Genomic DNA, 23,365 nt, shown 5'->3' with positions numbered 1-23,365 from the left:
TGGTTCCTGGTTATAGCTGTGAAACGGATGTCCAATGGGACCCTGAGCTATCATCTGCCTCGAGAGTCTCACCGGACTCCTGAGGTGCAACATGGGCGTCCAGCCTAACTTTCTTGGCCTTCTTCCTAGGTGGCTTGTCAGAGGTACCTACTTCACACCCTCCATGCCTAATGCCAGACGCCAGAGTCTCTGGTTTTCTAAATAAAGTTTTAAGGCACTACTATAAAACAAAAAATAGCCAAGGCTAAAAGGTACAAAAAAGAATTTAATGCAACAGTAAGCACTTTCGTGGGCACACATACACCCACTTCTTCAGACTGTTAAAACTAATACACCACATTTAAATAGCTAACAAAATAAGCACATGACAGTCAGGTGTTCAAAAAGGTCCAATGGGACTTAGAAAACAATCAAAACATGTAATTAAAATATAGCTTATAAAATGTTTAAATACAGATACAGTATAAAATCTGAAATTACCAAGAAACTGTATGTCCCTAAACTACATCAATTTGTACAAAATGCACACTCTAAAGGTAAAAATAATATTCGAAAGATAAAAATACTATCTCATCAAATTTCTTAATTTTAGAATGCAAGCTATTGAGCATGTATCATTTAACCCTGGGTATTTGAAGACATCTAGTCTGAGCTCCCAATATAATTCTCGCTGCTCTAGCCATAAAGAAAATGGTCCTCCCCTAATATGAGAACAGATCTGGTCAATAATCCTAAAGGGGAATGAATGGCCGGGGTTATTAAGTATATGCTTAGCTAAGGCATTCTCAGCTTTCCTGTTTCTAATAGCATGCTGATGTTCGTATATGTGTGCCTTACGTTTCCTATCCGTCTTACCTATATAGAAACCTAAGCAGGAATTACACTAAGCTAAGTACACGCACCCCTTAGAATTGCAGTTATACCTCCCCTTGCAAACAATATTTGTATTATTAACTTGGCACAAGGAACCAGTATCTATGAATCTACAAAAATTGCAGGCTTCATATTTAAACATACCCTTAGTTTTTGGAGTTTGTAACACTCCCAATATTGTATTTAGGAGGGGCAGCAATACGAAGTACCTCTTAGGTAACAACATATTATAAACCCCGAAGACTAAGGATATGTTTAAATGTGAATCCTGCAATTTTTGCAGATTCATAGATACTGGTTCCTTGTGCCAAGTTAATAATACAAATATTGTTGGCAAGGAGAGGTATAACTGCAATTCTAAGGGGTGCATGTACTTAGCCAAGTGTAATTCCTGTTTAGGTTTCTATATAGGTAAGACGGATAGGAAACTTAATGAACATCAATATGCCATTAGGAACAGGAAAGCTGAGAATGCCTTATCTAAGCATATACTTAATAACCCTGACCATTCATTTTCCTTTAGGATTATTGACCAGATCTGTTCTTATATTAGGGGAGGACCATTTTCTTTATGCCTAGACCAGTGAGAATTATACTGGCAGCTCAGGCTAGTTGCCTTCAAATACCCAGGGTTAAATGATACATGCTCAATAGCTTGCATTCTAAAACTAAGAAATTTGATGAGATATTATTTTTATCTTTAGAATGTTATTTTTACCTTTAGAATGTGCATTTTGTATAAACTAATGTAGTTTAGGGAGATACAGTTTCTTGGTAATTTCAGATTTTATACTATAGCTGTATTTAAACATTTTATAAGCTGTATTTTAATTATATGTTGTTTGATTGTTTTCTAAGTCTCACTGGACCTTTTTAAACACCTGACTGTCATGTGCTTATTTTGTTAGCTATTTAAATGTGGTGTATTAGTTTTGTTAAACAGTCTGAAGATGTGGGTGTATGTGGGCCCACGAAAGTGCTGTCACGTTAAATTATTTTTTGTACCTTTTAGCCTTGGCTATTTTTTTGTTTTATAGTAGTTCTACAGTTTGTTTTGTAGTAAAGTTTTAAGGCAGCCACCCGGCTGTGTAGTGTTTTCGGTACAAAAAACTTGCAGATGTATGATCGTGGCCTTCACCCAAACAGAATAGGCACTTATCATGCATGTCCTTATGTGGAACTTGTATTCCACAAGCACACTACCCCTTCCTAGCGGACACGTATTTTTGAAAAGCTATAAGAAAGGTAACAAAAAACCCAAAAGGTTACTTATCTGTATCGGACAGCCGAAACAAACGAGTGAACCGATTCCCGGAGCTGGCAATCAGAGGTCTGTAGATCACTGCAGCAGGAAAGTTTTGGAGTGAGTACGTGCAGACGTCACTTTTATAGCAGACATCAGTTTATGACTCTGACATGCAACATCGCACGTACCCCTGATCCTAAGACTTTGGTATACTGGCCGGATGTCCAGTGCTGCAGGCAACCTCCCTACAGTTATGAATACTGCAACATGAGAGTAGGACATTCTCAGGTTTTCCCTACATGCTCTGTCCTCTAATTCTATTGTTTTCTGAAACACACCCCCTACCTCAACAATTTCTTAATTAACCTATTTTACCTTTTAGGTCCACTCCCTAACCTTTCCACACCTTACCCTGTATTGCTATATTTTATGGCTTCACTCTTACAACCACCTTTTATTTAGTTTTATGGTTCACTTCTTCCCCCAAGCTACTTCATCTCACACACTTTCTCCTTCTCCCACCTTTATTCATACACATCTCCCTCCCTCCCTCAACATACTCTAACTCCTTTTCTCAAGCTACTTCATCTCACAGAAGACTTTCTCCTTCTCCCTTCTTTATTCTTACTCACCTCACTCCTACAATCTACATACTCCAACTTTTCTATACATCCTAATGGACTCAACATACAAATCGATATTCACAAACCTACTACTCTTAACTACAACTCTTGCTTCTCTTACAATTCCTTACACACTAACTTTCTTTGCACATTCTTCTCTCCCTGAGCAGCACCACCCTTACCAACAAACTCTACTGGTTTCTCACATAAACTCCCTCAAACATAGTAACATAACCGCCATCTCTATCTATATACTTCCAAAGTACCATAGATCGAACCATGTTACTTACTTCCTTGGCAAAAAAATCCTAATCATTTAGTACAAAATCCTTAAGTTTGTACAATATCCTCTACAACACCCCCTATTAGATGGTGATATTCAACCTAACCCTGGCCCCAATATTAATACTCCCAGTAACCCACACAACCTAACATCTCCTACTATCAACTACCCCTAATAGACCATCTAACTCTCTCCTGATAGCTCACCTTAACATCCGCAGCATTAACAATAAAATTACAAACCTACATGCACTCTTAGAGGTGCACACATTTGACATTCTCAGTATTACAGAAACATGGCTAAAACCCTCAACTCTGGACCAGGGATCACCCCTCCTGGATATAATATCCTAAGATATGACCGCAAAATCAAAAAGGGTGGAGGTGTAGCCATTTTGTATAAATCTGAACTCCAAGTTTCACCCTTCAATGTGCTCCTACCCTCAAATACCAATGCTGAAACCCTTACTGCCAAACTACAAATCAACAACTCCAAATCTATCTATCTCATTTGCACATATCTCCCCCCTGGAAATAATTTTAATACACTACAAAACATACTTGGTTACCTCTCTACCCACCTACCTCAGGAAACCATTGTGTTAGGAGACTTTAATATAGACTGGGCAACCTGTAGTTCCCCTAATCCTACCAATCATATAAATCTTCACGGTTTCTCACAGATAATAACCACTCCTACTAGAATCCAAAAGCCAAGCAATAAGGAAACGACCATAGACTGGATCCTTCTCAACAGCCATCTTGATACTTATAAACCAGGAACCCTTCCCCGACGATATCAGTGACCATATGCTAACCTATATTATTAAACAAAAAATTCACAGCCCTAATACTAATAATTTTAAATCCTCTTGCTCCAAAAAATTCTTTAATACAGAGAGCTTCCAAAATAAACTGAAAGCATGTGATTGGTCACCTATGTTTCATCTTCAACTTGATGAAGCAGTGACCTACTTTAATACTAGATTCCTTCAAATCCTAGATTACCACGCTCCTTATCGCTCTTCCCGAATAAGAACCAAAATTGCCCCCTGGCTTACTAAACATACTAAGCAAAAGATCCTCCTCAGAAATAAAATTTGGGCCAAATGGAGAGCCTCCAAAAGTCCATCAGATCAACTTTACTTTAAACAGTTAAGAAATGCCACCAAGAAAGACATTCTAACAGACAAAAAAGACTATTACCTTCACCTCCAACAAACCCACCAACAAAAACCACAAAAATTCTGGTCAGGCATTAACAAACTTCTTCAAACAGGGCACTAAAACTCCTGCCCCTTCAGGATTCAACCATAACTCTAACCAGATTCCTGATGCCTTTAATAACTATTTTACTGAAGCCATTCTAACCCTAGCTAATACTTTACCACCTATTACCACTCTACCATTAAATAACAATAATACTTCAACTCCAACCTTCCATATACAACCTGTACCCAACATCCCTCATTTGCAACCTCCTTCAAAAACTTAAACCATGTACCCCTTCTGCTGACTGTCTTCCAGCAGAATACCTGCAAATTGCAGCTAAAGCCATTGCCTATCCCATCTCCATCCTTGTAAATAGAACAACTTTAGAAAGCAAAATCCCTTCCATATGGAAAATATCCCATATCATCCCTCTACACAAAGGTGGGTCATCTAACGAGCTCTCCAACTTTTGGCCTATCGCCTTGCTCTCTCCAATAGCTAAAATAATGGAAAAATGCATACACAGACAACTACTTGACCGCCTTCTCCATAACAATTTACTTGTCAACTGCCAGCATGGTTTTAGGCCATTCCACAGCACAACAACTGCCCTGCTATGCTTTTCTGACTCCATAATCAAAAATCATAACAGTAATACTTTCTCCTCTGCACTATTTATTGACCTTTCAAAAGCTTTTGATATGGTAAACCATAACATGCTTATTGACAAACTAAAAGCCCAATCACTGGACACACAAGCACTACAATGGTTCAAATCCTATCTTGAAAACAGACAGCAAGCAGTACTTTGGGATAATAATCTTTCTACTTCCCTCCCTGTGAACATTGGAGTACCACAAGGCTCTATTTTAGGACCTCTTCTCTTTTCATTGTTTATTAATGATCTACATACCAAAATTCCTCAAGCCACCTGCATACAATATGCAGATGACTCAACTTTAATTTGTTCAGCCAAGTCTATAACCTCTCTTCAGTCCCTCACCCAAACAGTATTTAACAGTGTTGAAAATTGGTTCATGCAACACTGCCTCCTTCTGAACCCCCCCCCAAAAAAAAAACAAAATTATTGCTCTTTGCTCCTACTCATAAGTCACCTCAACTACACTTCACAGTAACCTCCAACAATGGAACTAACATATCCCCTGACACTACAACCCGTCTACTAGGAGTAAGAATTGATAACAACCTTAGCTATGATGACCATATAAAGTCTACAATAATGTCTGTCAACAAAAAACTAGGCACCTTTTACAGAATCAAACCCTTCCTTACCCCTTCTGCCAGAATCACTATTGCCCAGACACACCTGATCTCTACCCTGCTCTATGCTTCTGCAATATATACCAATCTATATAGAAACAACCTTACCAAACTTTCCACCAGTTACAATAACACAGCCAGATTTGCCACTGGCACCCCCTTTAGAACTCACCACTGCCACAACCTCAAACAACTGGGATGGTTAGAACTGCAGAACCTACTACTGTGTCATCAACTTATCACCCAAAAGATCCTTTATCACCCTAATAATACCCCAATCCTTGCTAATCTGATTACCCCCTACAAAAATCTTGCAACACTACGCTCAGCTAACAAGAGTCTAGTTTCCACTACTAAATCTAACAACAAAGCCGGATACTCACTTTTCACCAACACAGTTGGAAAAAGCTGGAACCAGATTCCTAATGAACTTTCATCTCTTGGTCCCACTCCTCTTTTTAAAAAGCATCTTAAAGAATATCTTAAAACTCACTGGCTTTGTCCCTGCTCTAACCCTGACTGATATCTCTTTCCCCTTCTTCCTTTCTCTGCACTTCTCTACTCCACTGTTCTATGTCACATACCTGTAATATTGATTACCTTCTTACAACTTAAAAAAAAATCATAAAAATGGTTTACAATTTAAATTTTTGTTCTTTTGATTGCTATCTCTCAAATGATTGCTCTTTATATTTGATCTAAGCTGTAACCTACTAAAGGACTGTACACGTTTATCTGAACCTCAATGTAACAATGTGCTGTAATTCATTTGACTATTACTATATTAATGTAATCTCTGTCACTGCTAATGCTCGGAGCTTTTCTCACCGGGCATCTACTGAAAATGGACATATATCCAGCTAGACTAGCCCGGTCAACAAATGTAAAATAAATAACAAATAAATCTATTCTTGTGCAGCCTCATTCAACCAGCCTTTTCTTCAGTTTGACCTCTGAGTTTTGCAGTTTTATCAGCTTATCAGAATATCTGTTTAAAGCTTCTTCATTTTTCCAGACTTTTATTGTGTGAGTTGATATACTCCATCAGTGTTTCATTTATTTTATTCAGGTCTGTGGGCAGCTGCCTTATCCTTTCCTCTAGGATACTGGAAGTCATGTCTAGAGCTTGCATCACTTTTTGCTGCAGTACTTTTCCCAGTCACTGTTTTTTTTTTCTTTTTGTCACCTTTTGTAGCTGATTTTCCTTCCAGTCCTCTGTATTTCTTTTTCCTGGCATCCAGGCACTTCACTTACTAGCCAGTTACTGAAATTTATCCAGAAATCTGGGTCCACTGGCTTTCTCTGTTAAATTTCTATTTTCATACTGGGAGGGCTAGAATTAAGCTGTTACTCAATGTGCACCAATCTTTGAAGTCCACAACTGATGCATGAACCTTGAAGGAAAAGTTAAGAAAGGCCACAGAATAGTAACACATACAAAAACTGTAAAACTAGAGGAAAACTTAGCCCTCAGTAGGTGCTGGTTATTTTGCTGTCTCCAACTAGACAACCTTTTCCATTTGCTAATGTATGACTTTTTAGTAGCATGGTTTCTTGCCTCCATTAGCATCTGCTGGCATACTCAGCAAACAGGTTCCTAAAGTGAATTAAGACCCTAACATCCAGGCAGTCAGTTGAAGTTGACTGGGGTTGAGGTAGATCAAACACCCCTGACTTTGTGTCAGTAGATCCATTCTGTGAGGAAACCTGTGTTAATTTCCCCTGGCCATTTCCAAAAGAAGGGAAAACCATGGATGTCTGAGCTACACACCACAATGATCTTGAGGATTCCTTCTGAATCTTCAGAAGTACCCTGGATATCACTGGAAATTGTTGAAAATCATACATGGGGATTCCTGCCCAAGGAAAGGAAAAGGCATCTGTCTTCCAGGCCTTCTTGCATTAAGCCTGGGAGCAGAATCTTGCCAGTTAATTGTTCAGTGAGGAGGAAAATAGGTCTACTTGAGGAATTCCCCATGACGGATCAAATCTTGGAAGAGCCTCAATGTAGTTTCCATTTGAGAGGGTCTGCCCCTGTCTTGTTCAGTGTATCTGACAGTTTTGCTCTGAAAAAAAATGTAGGACTCCTGTAGAGTAAGGCTGTGGCATGAGGCTATATTCCAAGCTAACATGGCTAGTCTGCAAAGGGGATATGACCTGGTTCCCCCTTGCTTGTTGACCTACCACTGCATGACTCTGGTATTGTCTGTACAAAAACTTGAATAGGTTCAGGTGATCAAAGATGATTCAGAGAGTTGAGTTGCTTGATCAGGGCAAGCATTTCTTTTACATTTATGTGCTTGTGTCTATCCTTAGTGACCTACACACCTTGCACTTGTGGCATCTGTGGTAACTGATTCCTTTGTAACAGGGATGGAGAAGAAGAGAGCTGGGTTTGAGAAATTTTTCTGTCTCAATCAAGTTATTGCTCTTCTGACAAACCTCGGCATAGGGATTTGAAAAGGCAAAGAATGTTGGTGTTTGCACCAAAGAAACTTGAGATAGCACTGTAACTTTCTCATGCAGAGTCTGGCAAGGGTATCATGAGAATCATAAATGCCATGAGACCCAAAATCCTGAGGTATTCCCTGAAGTCTGGGTAGAAATCCTTAGAAACAATCTATATACAAAATCTATTTTTCCTGTTGAAGAAAAGCTCTTTGAAATGAAGTGTCCAACTGACACTCCAGAACACAACAGGCAGACTCCTGTTTAAAGGACTCAAAAAGACTTTTTTGAGTGTTCATTTGGAATCCCAGCTTGTACAAGTGATCTCTTAACCAAGTGAGAGATTCTGGACACTGAAAAAGTCTTTGCAAATATAAGCAAATCATCTAAATATGGAAAAAAAGTGGACACTGTGTCATGCAATGAGCTACAAATGAAAGTTTTGTTATTTACCATAATGATAGAGCTATGTTGTCTGATTTTAGTCCACTTCAAAATGTGAGTTGTTGGATTTGATAGGATCTGACCTTGGCACCAATTTCAAAGCTTCACCAATTGCAGGGCTCTGACTCCCCATATCCACAATTTCTTGAACTCCACCCTAGTACTTCAGATTGAGTTTGCCCCCTACAGTATGAGACCTAATAACCACCACATTTTAGAAGACAGAAACCAAGAACACAAAATGGGACAGGGAAAACAGTCAGGGGTGTTTACAGACAGGGTGTAGAGTAGCAACCATCTGGTCACCTTAAAGCCATATGTGCCAATTTGGTATGGGGTAGTGGGAGGGAGGTTGAATTACATGAAAATCAGACAACATGGATCTATAGTTATGGTAAGTACATATCTTTCATATCCAGTGTTGTCTATTTTCATCCAACTGAACATATGGAACAGATTCCCAAGCTATCTTTCTGGGTGGTATCAAGAAAGAAGATTTCTGAGGATGGTGGAAGCAAAGAGTGAGATCTGGATTGTACATCCATTTTATAATGAGTCACGAAAGTATGGATTATGGACCAAGTTGCTGCTGCACAAATGTCATCAATGGCAAATCTCTTTGAAAAGGCCATTGAGATGTCTATTACCCTTGGTGAATGAGCTTTTGGTTTGGATGGTCAAGACAAACTCTTCTTGTTACAGACAAAAGAAATGCAGTCTGACAACCATCACAAGAGTGCAACTTTTGCAACAGCTCTACCAAGTTTTGGTTTTGAGAAAGCAATAAACAGCTGGTCAGACTTCCTGAATTGCTTTGTCTGATGAAGATAGAACCTGAGTTGACTATTAACATCTAGCATGTGCTAGCTGTACTTCCCTTTGTTTGAGAATCTGGGTAAAAATACTGGTAAATGTATAGACTGACTCAATTTTGCCTCAAATGGCATCTTTGGAAGGAAAGATACTTTAGTTTTGAAAGAAACCCTGTCCTTATGGAAAATCAGATAGAGAGATTTGCATGAGAGTGCCTGCAATGAAAGTTTATCAGGCTGACATGACTGCCACTAGAAAAACTGTTTTCCAATTTAGGTATTTAATGTCTACTGTGGCCTCGGGTTCAAAGGGGTGTTGCATCAGAGTTTAGAGCATGATGGTAATATCCGACGAAGGGACAGGGTCTCTAAATGGGAGGATGTAAAAGAAATGTTCCTCTCAAAAAAGCTCTAGAGATCTTCAAAAAAAGCAATAGAAGTATCACTGTGGCCAATATAAAAATTCAAAATTGTTGCCATTTGAACTTTGATGATGGAATAACTACAGTTTTTGTGAAAGAGTTCAGACAAGAATTCCAAGATGGATGGGACAGGTGGAGAAAATGGATACATACTCTGGACACAGCCTAGATAGAAATTGTTTTTCTTTTTCTGTGATGCACTTTTTTACTGCTTATTTCCGGGAAGCTTGTATAATCTTAATATTAGGAAGCCTGGCCTCTCTGGCTAAGGTCAGAACTAGAGAAACCAACTGGTTAAGCTTCATGGTGGTCTGGTCTGAAGAAGGCAATCCAGACAGGTGAGATAGAAGATCTGAATACTGATCCAGCATACAAAGGGAGGTTACTAGCAGAGGCAACAGGAAGGATAACAGTGTTGATTAGGGCCAGGAGGAGGCAATAAGGATTATTTTGGCTTTGCACTGTCTGGCCTTCTGAATGAATATGAATTACTGTAATGGGAGAAAAGCATAAAGGATGCCCATGGGCCAATTGTCAATCAGAGAATCCCTCGGTGATTGACCCTGTGGCGGGATCAGGGCAAAGTAATTGCTGCACTTGTTGTTGAGGTAGGTGGTGAAAAGGTTGTGGCAAGGCTGCCTCAATGACAAAAAACTAAAGTTGCCACTGCTGGATTGCCGGTTCACTCATGAGGAGCTAGGGCAGTTCTGCTCAGTTTGTCCACCAGAACATTTGAAGACCCCAGGATGTGCACTGCTTTCAGAAAACAATGCAAAGATATCACCCACTGTAAAACTCTTATAGCCTCTCGACACGGGGGTAAGAAGAGATTCCTCCTTAATTGTTGATAGTACAGTAAAAGAAAAAGCAGCCAAACCACCAGGCCAAGTCACACTTTAATATAACCACTGGTAAAAATCACAGAATGAGTGTTTTTGGGACTAATCCCTTCATCAGACGTAGATGTACCATACAACGGCCTTGTTGTCTGGCTAGATGGAAATCACACCCTCAGGGAGGACACCCTGGAATGTCTGCAATGCTAGGAGAACTGCCCTCATCTCCAAGACACTGATGTGAAGATTGGCCTCTAAAATTGATGATGTGCCTTGGACCATCCTCCCTTTGAAATGCCTCACACTCTAGAAGAGAGGCATCCATGGTTACTACTGCTACTGACAGAAATGTTTGAAAAAGTTGCCCTTTGGTTACGGATGGAGAGGTTATCCACCAAGAAATGCATCACCTGCAAATCTGTGAGGGTCAAATCTTCGCAAGTAATGGGTGAAAATTCTGGTACCACTGCATTGCTAGAGTCTATTGAAGCACTCTGATAGTAGTGGACCAGCAGACTCATTAGAATTGGGGATGCTATTAGACATAGCAGATGGAGAATCAACCATGCTGCAGGAGAGAAACGAAGAATCACCTGCATGGCCATTAGAAGTAAATATGTAACCCTGTGGAAAGGAAGACTGATCATTTGTAGAACTCTGCTGAAGTGGCATCCTATGATTTCTATCTGCTGGGTTGGTAACAACTGAAACTTGGAAATATTTACTGGAATACCCAGGTCCAGTAACAACTGCAGCACAAGTTCCAAGTGACAGTGTAACAGATGCTTAGAAGTAGCAGTCAGGAGCCAACCATCAAGGCAGGGGGAGATCTGGATCACTAGTAGATGCAAGTGCAATGGTGAACACACTGGGGTTATGGTGAGACTGGAAAGGCAGGGTTCTGAACTCGTAGCGATTTGCTCTCAGCCAGAAATGGAGGAATCTCCTGGAGCGCTTCTCTCTCTCTTCACATGACAGCAAGTGTCCTGGAGATCTACTGAACACATCCAATCACCCTTTCTCATCAAAGGCAATATGGACTGAACTGTGACCATTTGGAATTTTGTCTGTTTCACAAACTGATTCAGGTGACTGAGATCCAAAATTGGTTTGTAGTCCCTTGCTTTTTTCTGACACTAAAAAATAAAACCTTGCGTAGACTCCAGATTCTAACTGCTCTCAGGGGACTGGTTGGACGACTTTTTTCTAGTAACTTGGAAATTTCAATGGCTGTTGATTCCCACTGACTGGGTGAAATGTGAACAACATTCTGTTTCATAGGAGGAAGATAAAAGGGAATACAATAACCTCTGGAAATTATCTTTGGCAAGCATGAATCTTTTTTTATGTTTGCCAGGCTTGAGGATACAAGGATAAGCACCCCCCAACTGCCTCCAGTGTGCAGCAGTCAGACAACCTCTCAGGAACACTGATAGGACTTCTCAGTAAAAGGACCACAGTCTGCCTCTGCCTCTTGGGTGACATCTACTGGAATTTCCTTCACCTCTGACACATGGAGGTCTACCACAAGGAGAGTCATGATAAGGCCTCTGACTTATAAAACCACATCTTTTTTCAAGCCCTCTGATCCCTAAAGAAGGATGTTTGGAGGGGGGGGGGATGGATGCCCACTGCAGAAAGAGAGTCTTGCCTTCCTGCTGGCTTCTGGTCAGCATGTTATTAACTTTAGGTCCAAAAAGTGTGACACAATCGTATGAGGCATTGATGAAGGATGTCAAAGCCTTCCACAAAAATCACAGGCAATGTCATCTTACTGTAAGACCTGTGCCTGCCACTTTGGCAGAGCCATCAGCTGCATTAGAAAGAGAAACCTGGCCACATTAGAAGTGGACTGTAGAGGAGACAGCTGGGAGTCCACTTTCTTCAGAACGTCCAAAGGCAATACTATGGAGACAGACTTGGAGAGTTACTTAGTCACGTCTCTCTGGAATTTGGTAACGTGGCTCAATAGTTTGATGATTTAAGTGCAAAAGTTGTTGAGGCGCAAGTCAGTTTCCTAAAGCTGTCCAGTGCTCTAGACTGTTAGGGGGATGAACAGAGGAACTTTCCTCAGATAATTCCTTTTTGGTGGCTGCAGCTACGACCACACCATCCACTGGTGGACGGTTGCTCCAAATTTTCCTGTCCTTTGAAGCAGCTAAAATCCTGTTTGGCTTTTTGGGTATTGGTTCCACCATATCAAGGTCCTCAATACCATGAGGTCAATGAGGGGATCAACGATACCACCCAGGACGATATTGAGCCAGAACTAAGGTTTCCAGAAATGCAGATATGTCTGGCAGGGGATCTTCAATGGACTATCCCTGCTCTGTTTCATGAGTTCAAAGATTTCACCAAAGGCGATGTCTTCAGAGGGGGACTGAGAAGACCCTTTCACCCTCATTCAAATCTGTACCCTCTGTGAAAGACTGAGAGGAGCTGAGTATATGCTTCTATTTGCAAATCTGTTTCTTATGAACACGTTCTACTGGGAGGTCAGAGGGTTCAGAATGAGTCTAGGAGCTGATGTAGCATGTGCTGCCATTGGCCTGTGGTGCCAAATCTCCCTGTCTGGCAGGATGATGAGAAGAGAAAGTAGCAGGATCCAGTTGGGGTTTGGGTGGACCCAAACTGGGTGAAATGCCTTCTCTTCGGCGATGGCCAAGACCCTTTCGAAAGCTTTAAAGGATGAATCCACTGTTGGAACTGAGGGTCTTCCATGATCTGAAGATGAAAGAGAACCCTTGGCACTGATAAGCCCCCATCCCCGAAGATAATCTTGGGCCTGAACTGTCTAGTGCTTATGCCCAGAGAGGGATGTTGAACTATCCCACGGAACTTGGCACCAATGCTTCAGTTCTGAGTCTCTTCTCGATTAGAGCATATCCGAGTCAAAAGAGAGACAGGCAGAAGCTGGTGGTGTCAAAGTAGATCATACTCTTGGCTCTGACAAAGATGGTCCAAAGTCAGCTGCATCCATTACCAAGGGAACCAAAGGATGGAATGGAATGGGAGAGTTGAGTAGATGGGTACCGTGTCCAATAGTTGTTATGTTCCCAGGGGACTATAGTGAGAGAAACTCAAGCTGAATTTGCATCCTCAGAAATTCTCATTACCCTGCCAATGTCATATTCTGTTAGGCTCAGAGATAATTGAGCAGAAGATGCCAATGACTATGACCTGGAATACCTTCATTCCTGAAAGACTGGAGAATGCACTCTTGGGCTCATCCATTTCTGGCAAAAACCTACGTCAAGGAGATGCATGATGGATCAGAGAAGCTGTTGTTTCTGGCCTACTGGCACATTCTGGGTTAGGTCCAACTGGCACTGTTGGGTCTGGGGAATGCTTTTTAGGTTGTCTGTTTCCCAGACTGATTTGTACTCTTTTCTTTTCCATTTATCTTTTTCTTTCTCTTTTTCTTGGGACTATTCCCTGGATTTGGACCTGTCTGACTTCTTGGCAGAAGAGGAAGATCCTGCCAAGGAAGACCCTGTCAGTGGATGGAGAAATCCTTTAATGAATTGTTTCTTGCACCTAGTTCATAACACCCTAGAGCTAAAGGAGGCAAATGACTGGCAGTGAGTATCTAAATGGGAAATGTGCAAACAGTAAACACAGAAAGCATGGGGGTCTTAAGAGGAGTGCTTATGCCCACACACAGAAAATTTCTTGAACTCTTGCAAGTATAAAATTTAAGGGAAGGACTGAAGCTTTGACGCTTACCAACAAAAAATACCAAGTCCTATACTAGAAACAGACAAGACACACTAACATGCTAGGAGAACTAAGGGCCTAAGAATATAAGCTACAGCTATAAAAGCTCTAAATGGGAAAACATTTCTGTATTAAAGTACTATGAACTATATCTATAAATTAACAGTAAACCTTATACTGCCACAGTCTAACTATAAAAACTAATGAAACACACATTCTTTTCTAACAGAAAAGAAAAAAAACAATCTAACTATAAAACCACTGAAACAACACTGAAGAAAAAATCTCTCAGCAGGAGGAGAAGTAATAGCCCCCAACAATAGCAACTTTGAGGTCTGGCATTTTCGGCCTTTAAGCCATTCGATGCTCAGCATCTTTGGTGTTGTAATATAGACCCAAGGATCCATGGAGAGTGCCAAAGGTGAAGCCACACAAAAGAGAACCAGACTTGCCATGGCCAGAATGGGACAATGAGAATCACAGTTGCTCTTACAAAGAAAGGGATGCTTTCTGAAGAAATTTTAATACGAGGGGAGCAGACAGATAAACATACAGAAGACCTGGGGGCCAAACATACAGAAAAGCATCCTTCAGTGACTGTCCCACGTGGGGGAACCATGGTGTAAAAGCTGCTGAACTTAATGTTGGAAGGGGTGGCAAAGAGATCACAGTAAAAGGTGCCATAGCACTGGAAAATCCCACCTGCTACTTCTAGATCCAGGGACCACTTGTGAGGAAGACGTGTTCCTGTTTAAACTGTCTGCCAAGATTCTAGCTTTGACCTCCTCATTCAGACTTCCCTGCTCCTCAACTACCACCCCCCCCAGACACTTGCAGCTGTTAGCTGTTCCATTATTTTCCCTTCAATCTCAATTCTCAGCTTCTTCTGACTTTCCCCATTTGCTGCAATTACAACTGGCATATCTGTACTCAGTTTCATCCCACATGCCTTCAGTTTTGCATTCCTTTCTCCTACTCTTTGCTGAAATTCTTGCTCATAGTCTGACTGTAATGTCACAATGCTGGCATACAGCAACTTTGCCAATCTGTCTTCTCTGACCTGACTGCTAATGTAGTCCATTACCAGTATGAAAAGCAGTGGGCTCACAGCTGAACCCTAATGCATACCCATCATCACTGGGAACCCCTTTGTAAGACCAAATACTGTTCATACTTGAGTCACTGGGTCCTTGTGTAAAGTTTGCAATAGTTCTACCAATGTTTCTGGGACTGAACCACTGCAGGACTGCCCAACTCAGCTTACTTGGGACCTTGTCATATGCCTTCTACAAGTCTAGGAATGTCCAAATTGGACTCTTTCCTCATTTCTAGTTTCTTCTCAGTTGTTCTGCATCCTTATCTGAATCTGAACTGCACATTTCCCCATCTTACTTTCTACTACTCTGTGTACTCTTATCAATCACCTTCTCCAGAACTTTCATGCAGTGTGACAGGAGTATGATACCTCTATACTGCCCACAGTTGTGAATGCCCCTTGTTCTTGAACACTAGCACTAGTATTTTTACTGACCAGTCATCTGGAATACACGTTTCTCAACTTACTGCTATGAGTACCCTCAGGAGCCATTTCTCCCCTATCTCGCCTAACACCTTGATTATATCTGCCGTGATCTCATATGAGTCTGCTGCTTTCCCTGACTTCATTTTCTTAGTGGTGTTATCTTTCTGTCTTTGCCTTGCAACCTGATAGAATTGCTTTGTGCCATCCACTAAGTCACTTTCCAGAAGTTGGTAGAGTGCCTATGATGGCTTCTTTGCTACTGCAACTCCTCTCTTGGTCTGTTTGTTAGCCAACCAGCATTCCTTCCTAGTCTGGTTGATCTTTTCTATCTCCCACTTTTTCCTGCACTCCTCCTTTCTTTTGATGACTTCCTGGACTTCTGCATTCCACCAGCTTTTTTTATGCACTTACTTCCATACCTGGCTCGACCATATATCTGTTCTATAGCCCTTACGCATGTTGTTTTGAGGTGCCTTTCTTCAACTCCACCTAGTTCCTCCTTTTCTTGAGGTGCTAGAGCTCTAAGTAATAGTTGTTTTCTTTTCTCTGCAGTCAACTTCCAGGTCTTCAGCCTGGTCTCTGTTGACCTTAGAGCCTTCTCTGACCACTGCTTGCAGCCGACGCTAGCAACCAGTGGTTTATGTTGTGGGCTTACTGTTTCAGTGATTCTACCACAGTGCTCTTTCCTTACAAGGAGGAAGTCTAGCTGAGTTGCATGTTGCCCACTCTTGTATGTGATTTTGTGACTATCTCTCTTTCTGAACCACATGTTGGCTTCTATCATGCCATTTTCCAGACAATGTCTAGACTGGTCTCTTCTTTACTCCTGTTGCCCTACTCATGTAGTACTAGGCAGTCCTCATAACCTGTTCTCTCTGTCCCGATATGTGCATTCAGGTCACCCATTATCAACACCAATTCATGTTGCCCCGCGTTACCTAGTAGATCCTGTAAATGCTGCCTGAATGCACTCTTTTTCCTTGTTATCACAACCCTGCTGTGGGACGTAGGCTGAGATTATGAATAGTGCCCTATCCTTACACCAGAGTGACTTCCATGAGTCTATAGCTAATTCTGATGACATCCCTCACTGTATTCTGAGTAGTGAAACTTGTTCTAGCTCTGAAGACATTGCTCAGGTTGTAATGTTTTGTAAAGGTGTGCAGAGTCCCTTGTGGCTACTTCTAAGATGGCCTGAGTAGGGACTCCTTTGAGGAAAGCAGTGGTAGTTGTCCCATGCCTGGACATGTCTAATATATGCAAGGTAAAAGTTTTCCATGGTGTGAAAAACAGAACATAATTCAGTCAGCTGTCCATTTTGAAATGGTTTGTTTGGAAACAGGCTTGCCTGTTTACCCTCTGTGAAAGCCACCAGCAATTTCTCTGCTCTATTAGGGGGGTTAGTCCTATCTAGATAGGACCTGATCTGCCTGTGGACATCCAATAAATGGAGGACATGCTATGCCCTGTTTTATGGATTTAGGAAGAAGACTGGAAAGTGGAAAGCCTGATTTAAAGTAAGCTCTGATACCAGCTTGGGTATAAAAGAAGGGTTTGTTCCAAGTGTGATCCTACCCATGTGGAAGGCAGTGAAAGGTTTTTACACATGAGGGCGTGTAGTTCAGAAACTCTTCTAGCTGATGTAACAGTTGTAAGAAAACCTGTCTTTCAAGTAAGCATTTTAATGTAGCAGCAGGTTCCAAAGGGGGGCAAGGTTATTTTTCTAACATCATTTAGATTCCATGCCAGAAAAGAGTTCCTTCTGGGTGGTCTTAAGTGAATCACCCCTTTTAGAAAAAGTTTCATGTGGGGGTGCAAGAAAATAGGTGGGGTACTGTGCAGGAAAGCTTATATGGCAGATAAATGTACCTCAATGCTGGATTAGGAAAGCCCTTGTCTAAAGGAGGCCTGACAGGTACTGCAAGACTGACAATGTCTGCCTGAGACAGATTAGTGCTTTCGCTGTGACACTGGGTAGAGAACCTTTTCCATTCTGCCAGATACGATTTCCCAGTCTGGTGTAGTTTGCTCCCTTTAGAAGGGAAATCACATCCTTTGGATAAGATGCATTCCTTGGTGTCAAGACCTAATCTTCCAGGCTTGATAACCTGAAGGTGGCCAGGAGGGGGTGGAAGGCAGATCCCTTGACTTGGCTAAAGAGATCTACTTCATGTTGTAGGGTGCGGAATCTCCCCTTGCTGAGTGCCAGGATGAGGAATAAAGAGTGCTATCTTAGCCAGAAGCCACTAGGATCATGTTGGGTCTGTCTGCTTAGATTTTTGTCAGTACCTTGGGGATCAGGGGTAAGGATGTGAATACATACAGAAACCAGTCCCGTTCATGTGAAGGAAAAGTCATCTCTTTTCCAGTTTCATATCTGTTGTGTTCTGGCGCAGAACTTCTGTAAATGTTTGTTATGGTGAGAGGGGAACAGGCCCATTGAGGGGATCCCCACACTGTATGGTTAGATCCAGGAAGACCTCCTCTCTTTAGTATCCATTCAATGAAATTTAGAAGGTCCCAGCCTAGAGAACCTGCCAGGGTATTGTTCTGGCCCTGAATATAAATGGCTACAAGGGTCAGCCCTATTTTTTGAGCCAGTATCTATTTTTTTCTGGAAAAGCTACACTGAGGGTAGGACAAAGTTCCCTCTTTCTTGTTTATGTACCACATCACTGTGGTGTTGCCTGTCCAGATTTGCAGGGTCCCTGGGCTTACATTCTGTGGAATAGCTTTTATGGCCAGGTAGACTGCTCATAGTTCCTTCTGACTTATATGCAACTATCGCTGCTGTGGGGAAGCAAATACCCTGCACTTTCAGGGAACCCAAGTGGTCCCGCTCCAAGCTGTATATGAACTTTGTGTTGATGGTCTTGTCTGCTTCTGGTAAAGTGAAATTTGCCCCTGGCTTCCACTGCATGGTGTTCTTCCACCATAGTAGCTCCTTTTTCAGACATAGAAGGAGACGTAATGGGGTCTCCAAGAGTTGGTAGTGCTGATCCCAAACATTTTTCAGAAACCATTGGAGTTTTCTCATTTGTAACTTTGCAAGTGGGATTATAAGAATACAGGATGCCATGTACCCTAGCATCCTCAGGAATTCTCTTGTTGTGATCAGCTGCTTTGGAAGCAGACTGGTCACATAGTCTGCCAAAAAAGCAGTCTTGTCTTGGGAAGGAAGGCTTTGTGTTGTACAGAATCTCTGACGACTTCAGAAAGAGGATCTTTGTTTCAGGAAGAGTTTGGGATTTTTCAAGATTTAAGGTGAGACCCAAATTCTGACAGCAGTCTATGGTGATCTGTAAAGCGTCTTGGGTTTTTGATGTGGATATTCCCTAAATGTGTAAGCGCGGATAAATATTAACTCCTAGAGTTCTGCAATATGCTATTAGACATTTTGCGAAAATCCCGGAAGCAGCAGACAGACAAAAGTGTACAGCATAGAACTGGAAGTGGGAATTTACTGCTACAAATTGCAGGTACTTTCTGTGACTGTCTGCTATGGGGACATAGAGGTAAGCATCTTGTAGGTCTAGAGTTACTATGGAGGCATCTTGGAAGATCACAGGCAGTAGTTTTTTCAACATAAGCCTTATGAATTGTAGTATGCTGAGAAAAGTACAGTTTTGTACCTACCATAAATGTAGATGTTCGAGGATCTACATTGCTGCAGTCATAACCTTTGGGTAGTCCGCTGTCCTCGATCGGCCCGAATACCAAAGAGCTGGGCTGGCGTCGGTCATTGTCGCCTGGAGCTGACGTCAGTACGTAGTAGTACTTAAGCGCATGACCGATGCCATATCCTCAGTCTTTCTTGCCCCAGATGTCAGAAGGCCTAAGAATGAAAGAAGGCCAGAGCCAAAATAGTAAACACCCAACCACAAACTATAGAGGGGAAGGAGATAGGGATAATTGAACTGCAGCAATGTAGATCCTCGAACATCTACATTTATGGTAGGTACAAAACTGTACTATGTTCTTCGTCTCACATTGCTGCAGTCATAACCTGTGGGTAGAATCCCAAAGCAAAGGAAAAGGGAGACTGGCAAACTAAGTAGCATTAGGAGCTGCTAACATGCCCTGTAAAACTGCAGTGGCAAACCCAGCCCTGGACTTGGAATAAAGAGGGAGATTGTAATGCTTAGTAAAAGTGTGTACTGAACTCCAAGTAGCTGCCTCCAAAATATCCTTAGTAGCTACCCCCCTCAAAAAAGCAGTAGATGTGGCAGTAGCCCTAGTAGAATGAGGCCTGATCCCAGCAGGAACATCCTTCCCATGATGAGAATAACAAAAAGCTATACATTGACCAATCCACTTAGAAATAGTCTGCTTTGAAACAGCCTTCCCTTGTGAACCCAAAGCAAAAGAAACAAATAACTGTTGACTCTGTCTGAACTCTTTAGTTCTGCTCAAATAATAACGTAACTGTCTGTGGATATCCAAAGAATGCAAGACTTTTTCCCCCTTATTTTGGGGATCAGCATAAAATGTAGGCAAATGAATAGACTGGTTCAAGGCCACATCAGAAATCACTTTAGGCATAAAAGTAGGGTTAGTTCGCAAAGAAACTCTATCCTTATGGAATATCAGAAAGGGTTCAACTGCCATGAGTGCCTGCAATTCAGATACCCTCCTAGCAGAAGTAATGGCCAACAAAAAAGCAGTCTTCCAAGACAAAAACTTCAATTCAGACAAAGTTGCAGGTTCAAAAGGAGGTAAAGTAAGCTTCTCCAACACAAAATTGAGATCCCAGGAAGGAGTAGGAGCTCTACGTGGGGGTCTTATATTCTTTGCCCCTCTAAGAAATTGTTTGAACAAGGGGTGAGAAAATAAAGGAGGGTCACAATCATAGTGAGCAGAAATGGCAGCAGCATGAACCTTCACAGAGGAGAATGACAAACCCTTGTCCAGTAATTCAGTAAGATACTGCAGTGCAAAACTCAAATTAGGCACTGAAACATCAAAGCCCTTTGCTGTGCTCCAAAGAAAAAATCTCTTCCATTTATCAGCATAAACTTTTCTAGTACTAGGCCGCCTGGCTTCCAAAATGACATCTGAAACCTGTTGAGGAAGCTGAGACCCCACCGGCTCCATTACAGAATACGCCAGGCTGTTAGATGCAGGGACTGCACCCGAACATTGAGAAAATGATTGTTTGACTGGGACAACAAATGAGGAACCTGTGGCAAAGGCCAAGGAGGCTCCTGAATTAAACTCCTCAGCAGAGGATACCAATGCTGACAAGGCCAATCTGGTGCTATTAGAATCATGCAAGGCTTGTCCCTCCTGGCTTTCAAGAGTACCTTGGGAAGAAGAGGCAGAGGGGAAAAGCATAAACGTGAAGGTTGTTCCAACTGAAAGATAGAGCATCCACTTTCCAAGCATTTGGGTGGAACAACTTTGTGCAAAATTTTGGCAGTTGGAAATTCAGTGGAGAAGCGAACAGATCTATGTCTGGAGCTCCTAAGCCACGGTCAACTGTTTGAATACCTGAGGGTCCAGTTTCCACTCGTGGGGATCCACAATTTGCCTGCTCAATACATCTGCTAGGGAGTTCTGTGCTCCTGGCAGAAACCGTGCTTGAAGATTGATGTGCAAACTCAGAGCAGTCTCCCACAAAATCATTGCTTGTCTGCAAAGAGGGTAGGAATGGGTTCCCCCCTGCTTGTTGATGTACCACATGACTGTTGTGTTGTCTGTTTGAATCAACACCTGTCCCGGCTGAAGTAGGTCCTTGAAGGCTATCAAGGCAAATTGGACTGCTAACATCTCCTTCATGTTGATATGCAAATGTAGTAGTTTGGGAGGCCATGTGTCTTGTATCCATTTTCCATTGAAGTGTGCTCCCCAAGCCAAGTCCGAGGCATCCGTCGTTAGGATCTGACTCGCCTCTGGTCGGATCACAGAGAGTCCCTTGTTTAGGTGACATTCCTGAGCCCACCACAAGAATTCCTTCTGGATGCAAGGTATAATCCAAATGACAGTGTCCAAACCGTGGCAGTGTTGAGTCCACACACTTTTGAGATACCATTGTATCTTCCTCATATGCAGTTTGGCATTGGGAAGTACTAGAATGCAAGATGCCATGAACACCAAGGCTTGAAGGACTGTCCTTGCAGTCAGCCTGGACATTACTGATAACTGCTGGAAGTACAGATGAAGAGATCTTTGTTTGTCTGGGGTCAGAAATGCCATTTGAGAAGCTGTATTCAGTCTCACACCCAGAAAGCACATGTCCTGAGAGGGCACTAGACTGGACTTTATTTTGTTCACAGACTACCCTAGGCACCTTAAAACTGCCATTACATACTGGAGATGTTGTAGTAACTTGTCCTTGTTTTGAGCAAGAATCAGGCAATCATCCAGATAAGGATAAATTTGTATTCCTCTCTGTCTGAGGAAGGCAATCACAGGAGCCAGAACTTTTGTGAATACCCTGGGCGCAGTAGATAAACCAAAGGGCAATGCAGAGAACTGATAATGAAAAGTACCAGCCCGGAATCTCCTGCAGCTGGTTCTGATAGGGATGTGAAGATAGGCCTCTTTGAGATCCAGGGTTACCATCCAGTGATCTTTGCCTAGCATAGGCAGAAGTTGTTGTAATGTTAACATCTTGAACTTCGGAATGTCTAGGTAGGTATTGAGAATGGACAAATCCAGAATTGGCCTCCAGGTGTTTCCTTTCTTTGGCACTAGGAAAAGGCGGGAATAAAAACCTAGGCCTACTTCTGACGGAGGGACCACCTGAATTGCCCCCATCTGCAAAAGTAAAGAAATTTGCTCCTGAGCCTCCATCCTTTGCTGAGGAGGCACATCCGGCATGCCTTTGAAAGGAGGAAAGGTGTGAAAATAAAACTTGTACCTGTGATTTATTATATCCAACACCCATTTGTCCTGGGTGACCAAATGCCAGTTTTGTTTGAAAAGTCCCAACTTTCCTCCTAGAGGAGCTGCCAGTAAAGAAGGGTCTGGCAGCGGAAGATACAGGTCATTGGGTCTGTTTACGAAAGGGCTGACCCCTGCCCTCACCAGAAGACTGTGCAGGAGAACTCCAAGTCCTAGGTCTGAAAGAACCCTGAGTGTGGGCTCTGCCTCTACCACGCCTAGACCTGCCCTTAGACTGATAATCCAAGAAGGATAAGACCATCCTCTAGCAGGCCAATTCCTACTAAACTTAGGGGGCTGCACCTGCATAAAATCCTTGACCGCCTGCATAGACTTAGCCTTATCTTCCATCTTTTTCAAAACTGATTCCACAAGAGGACCAAAAAGTACTTCCGATTGAAGAGGAGCATCCAAAATCCGAGCCTTAACATGCTCTGACAAATTTTGATCCTTAAGCCAGGCATGTCTACGAATAACTGAACCTGTAGCAGCCACCCTGGATGTAGCCTGAAGAGCATCGAAACCACACTGTAAAGAATGCTTGCCAACTTGATCTGATGCATGAACCAACTCCTGGGGCTCCTTACACTCTATACCCTCAGATAAAGCATCCACCTTAGATTTCAATTGACCCAACAAAAAGTTCTGATACTTCAGCATATGAAATTGGCAATTCAACGCCCTCATAGCTAACGTAGATGAGGTGTACACTTTTTTCCCCCACCTATCTAAGGCTCTAGAATCTTTATCCAAAGGAACTGG

At 42.1% G+C, this 23,365-nt stretch overlaps 1 protein-coding gene across 1 annotated transcript in view; it reads right to left on the bottom strand.

Moving 5' to 3' along the window:
• The window catches only part of ANKRD27 (ankyrin repeat domain 27), a 1,716,109-nt gene that overhangs the window by 282,758 nt on the left and 1,409,986 nt on the right, over window positions 1-23,365 (bottom strand). The gene's annotated exons all lie outside the window — the stretch shown is intronic.

Source organism: Protopterus annectens, chromosome 8.part1, assembly GCF_019279795.1.
Source record: "Protopterus annectens isolate FY-2018-M chromosome 8.part1, PAN1.0, whole genome shotgun sequence".
NCBI lineage: Eukaryota > Metazoa > Chordata > Ceratodontiformes > Protopteridae > Protopterus > Protopterus annectens.
Note: the sequence above shows the minus strand (reverse complement) of the source record. Positions and strands in the feature narration are given on the sequence as shown.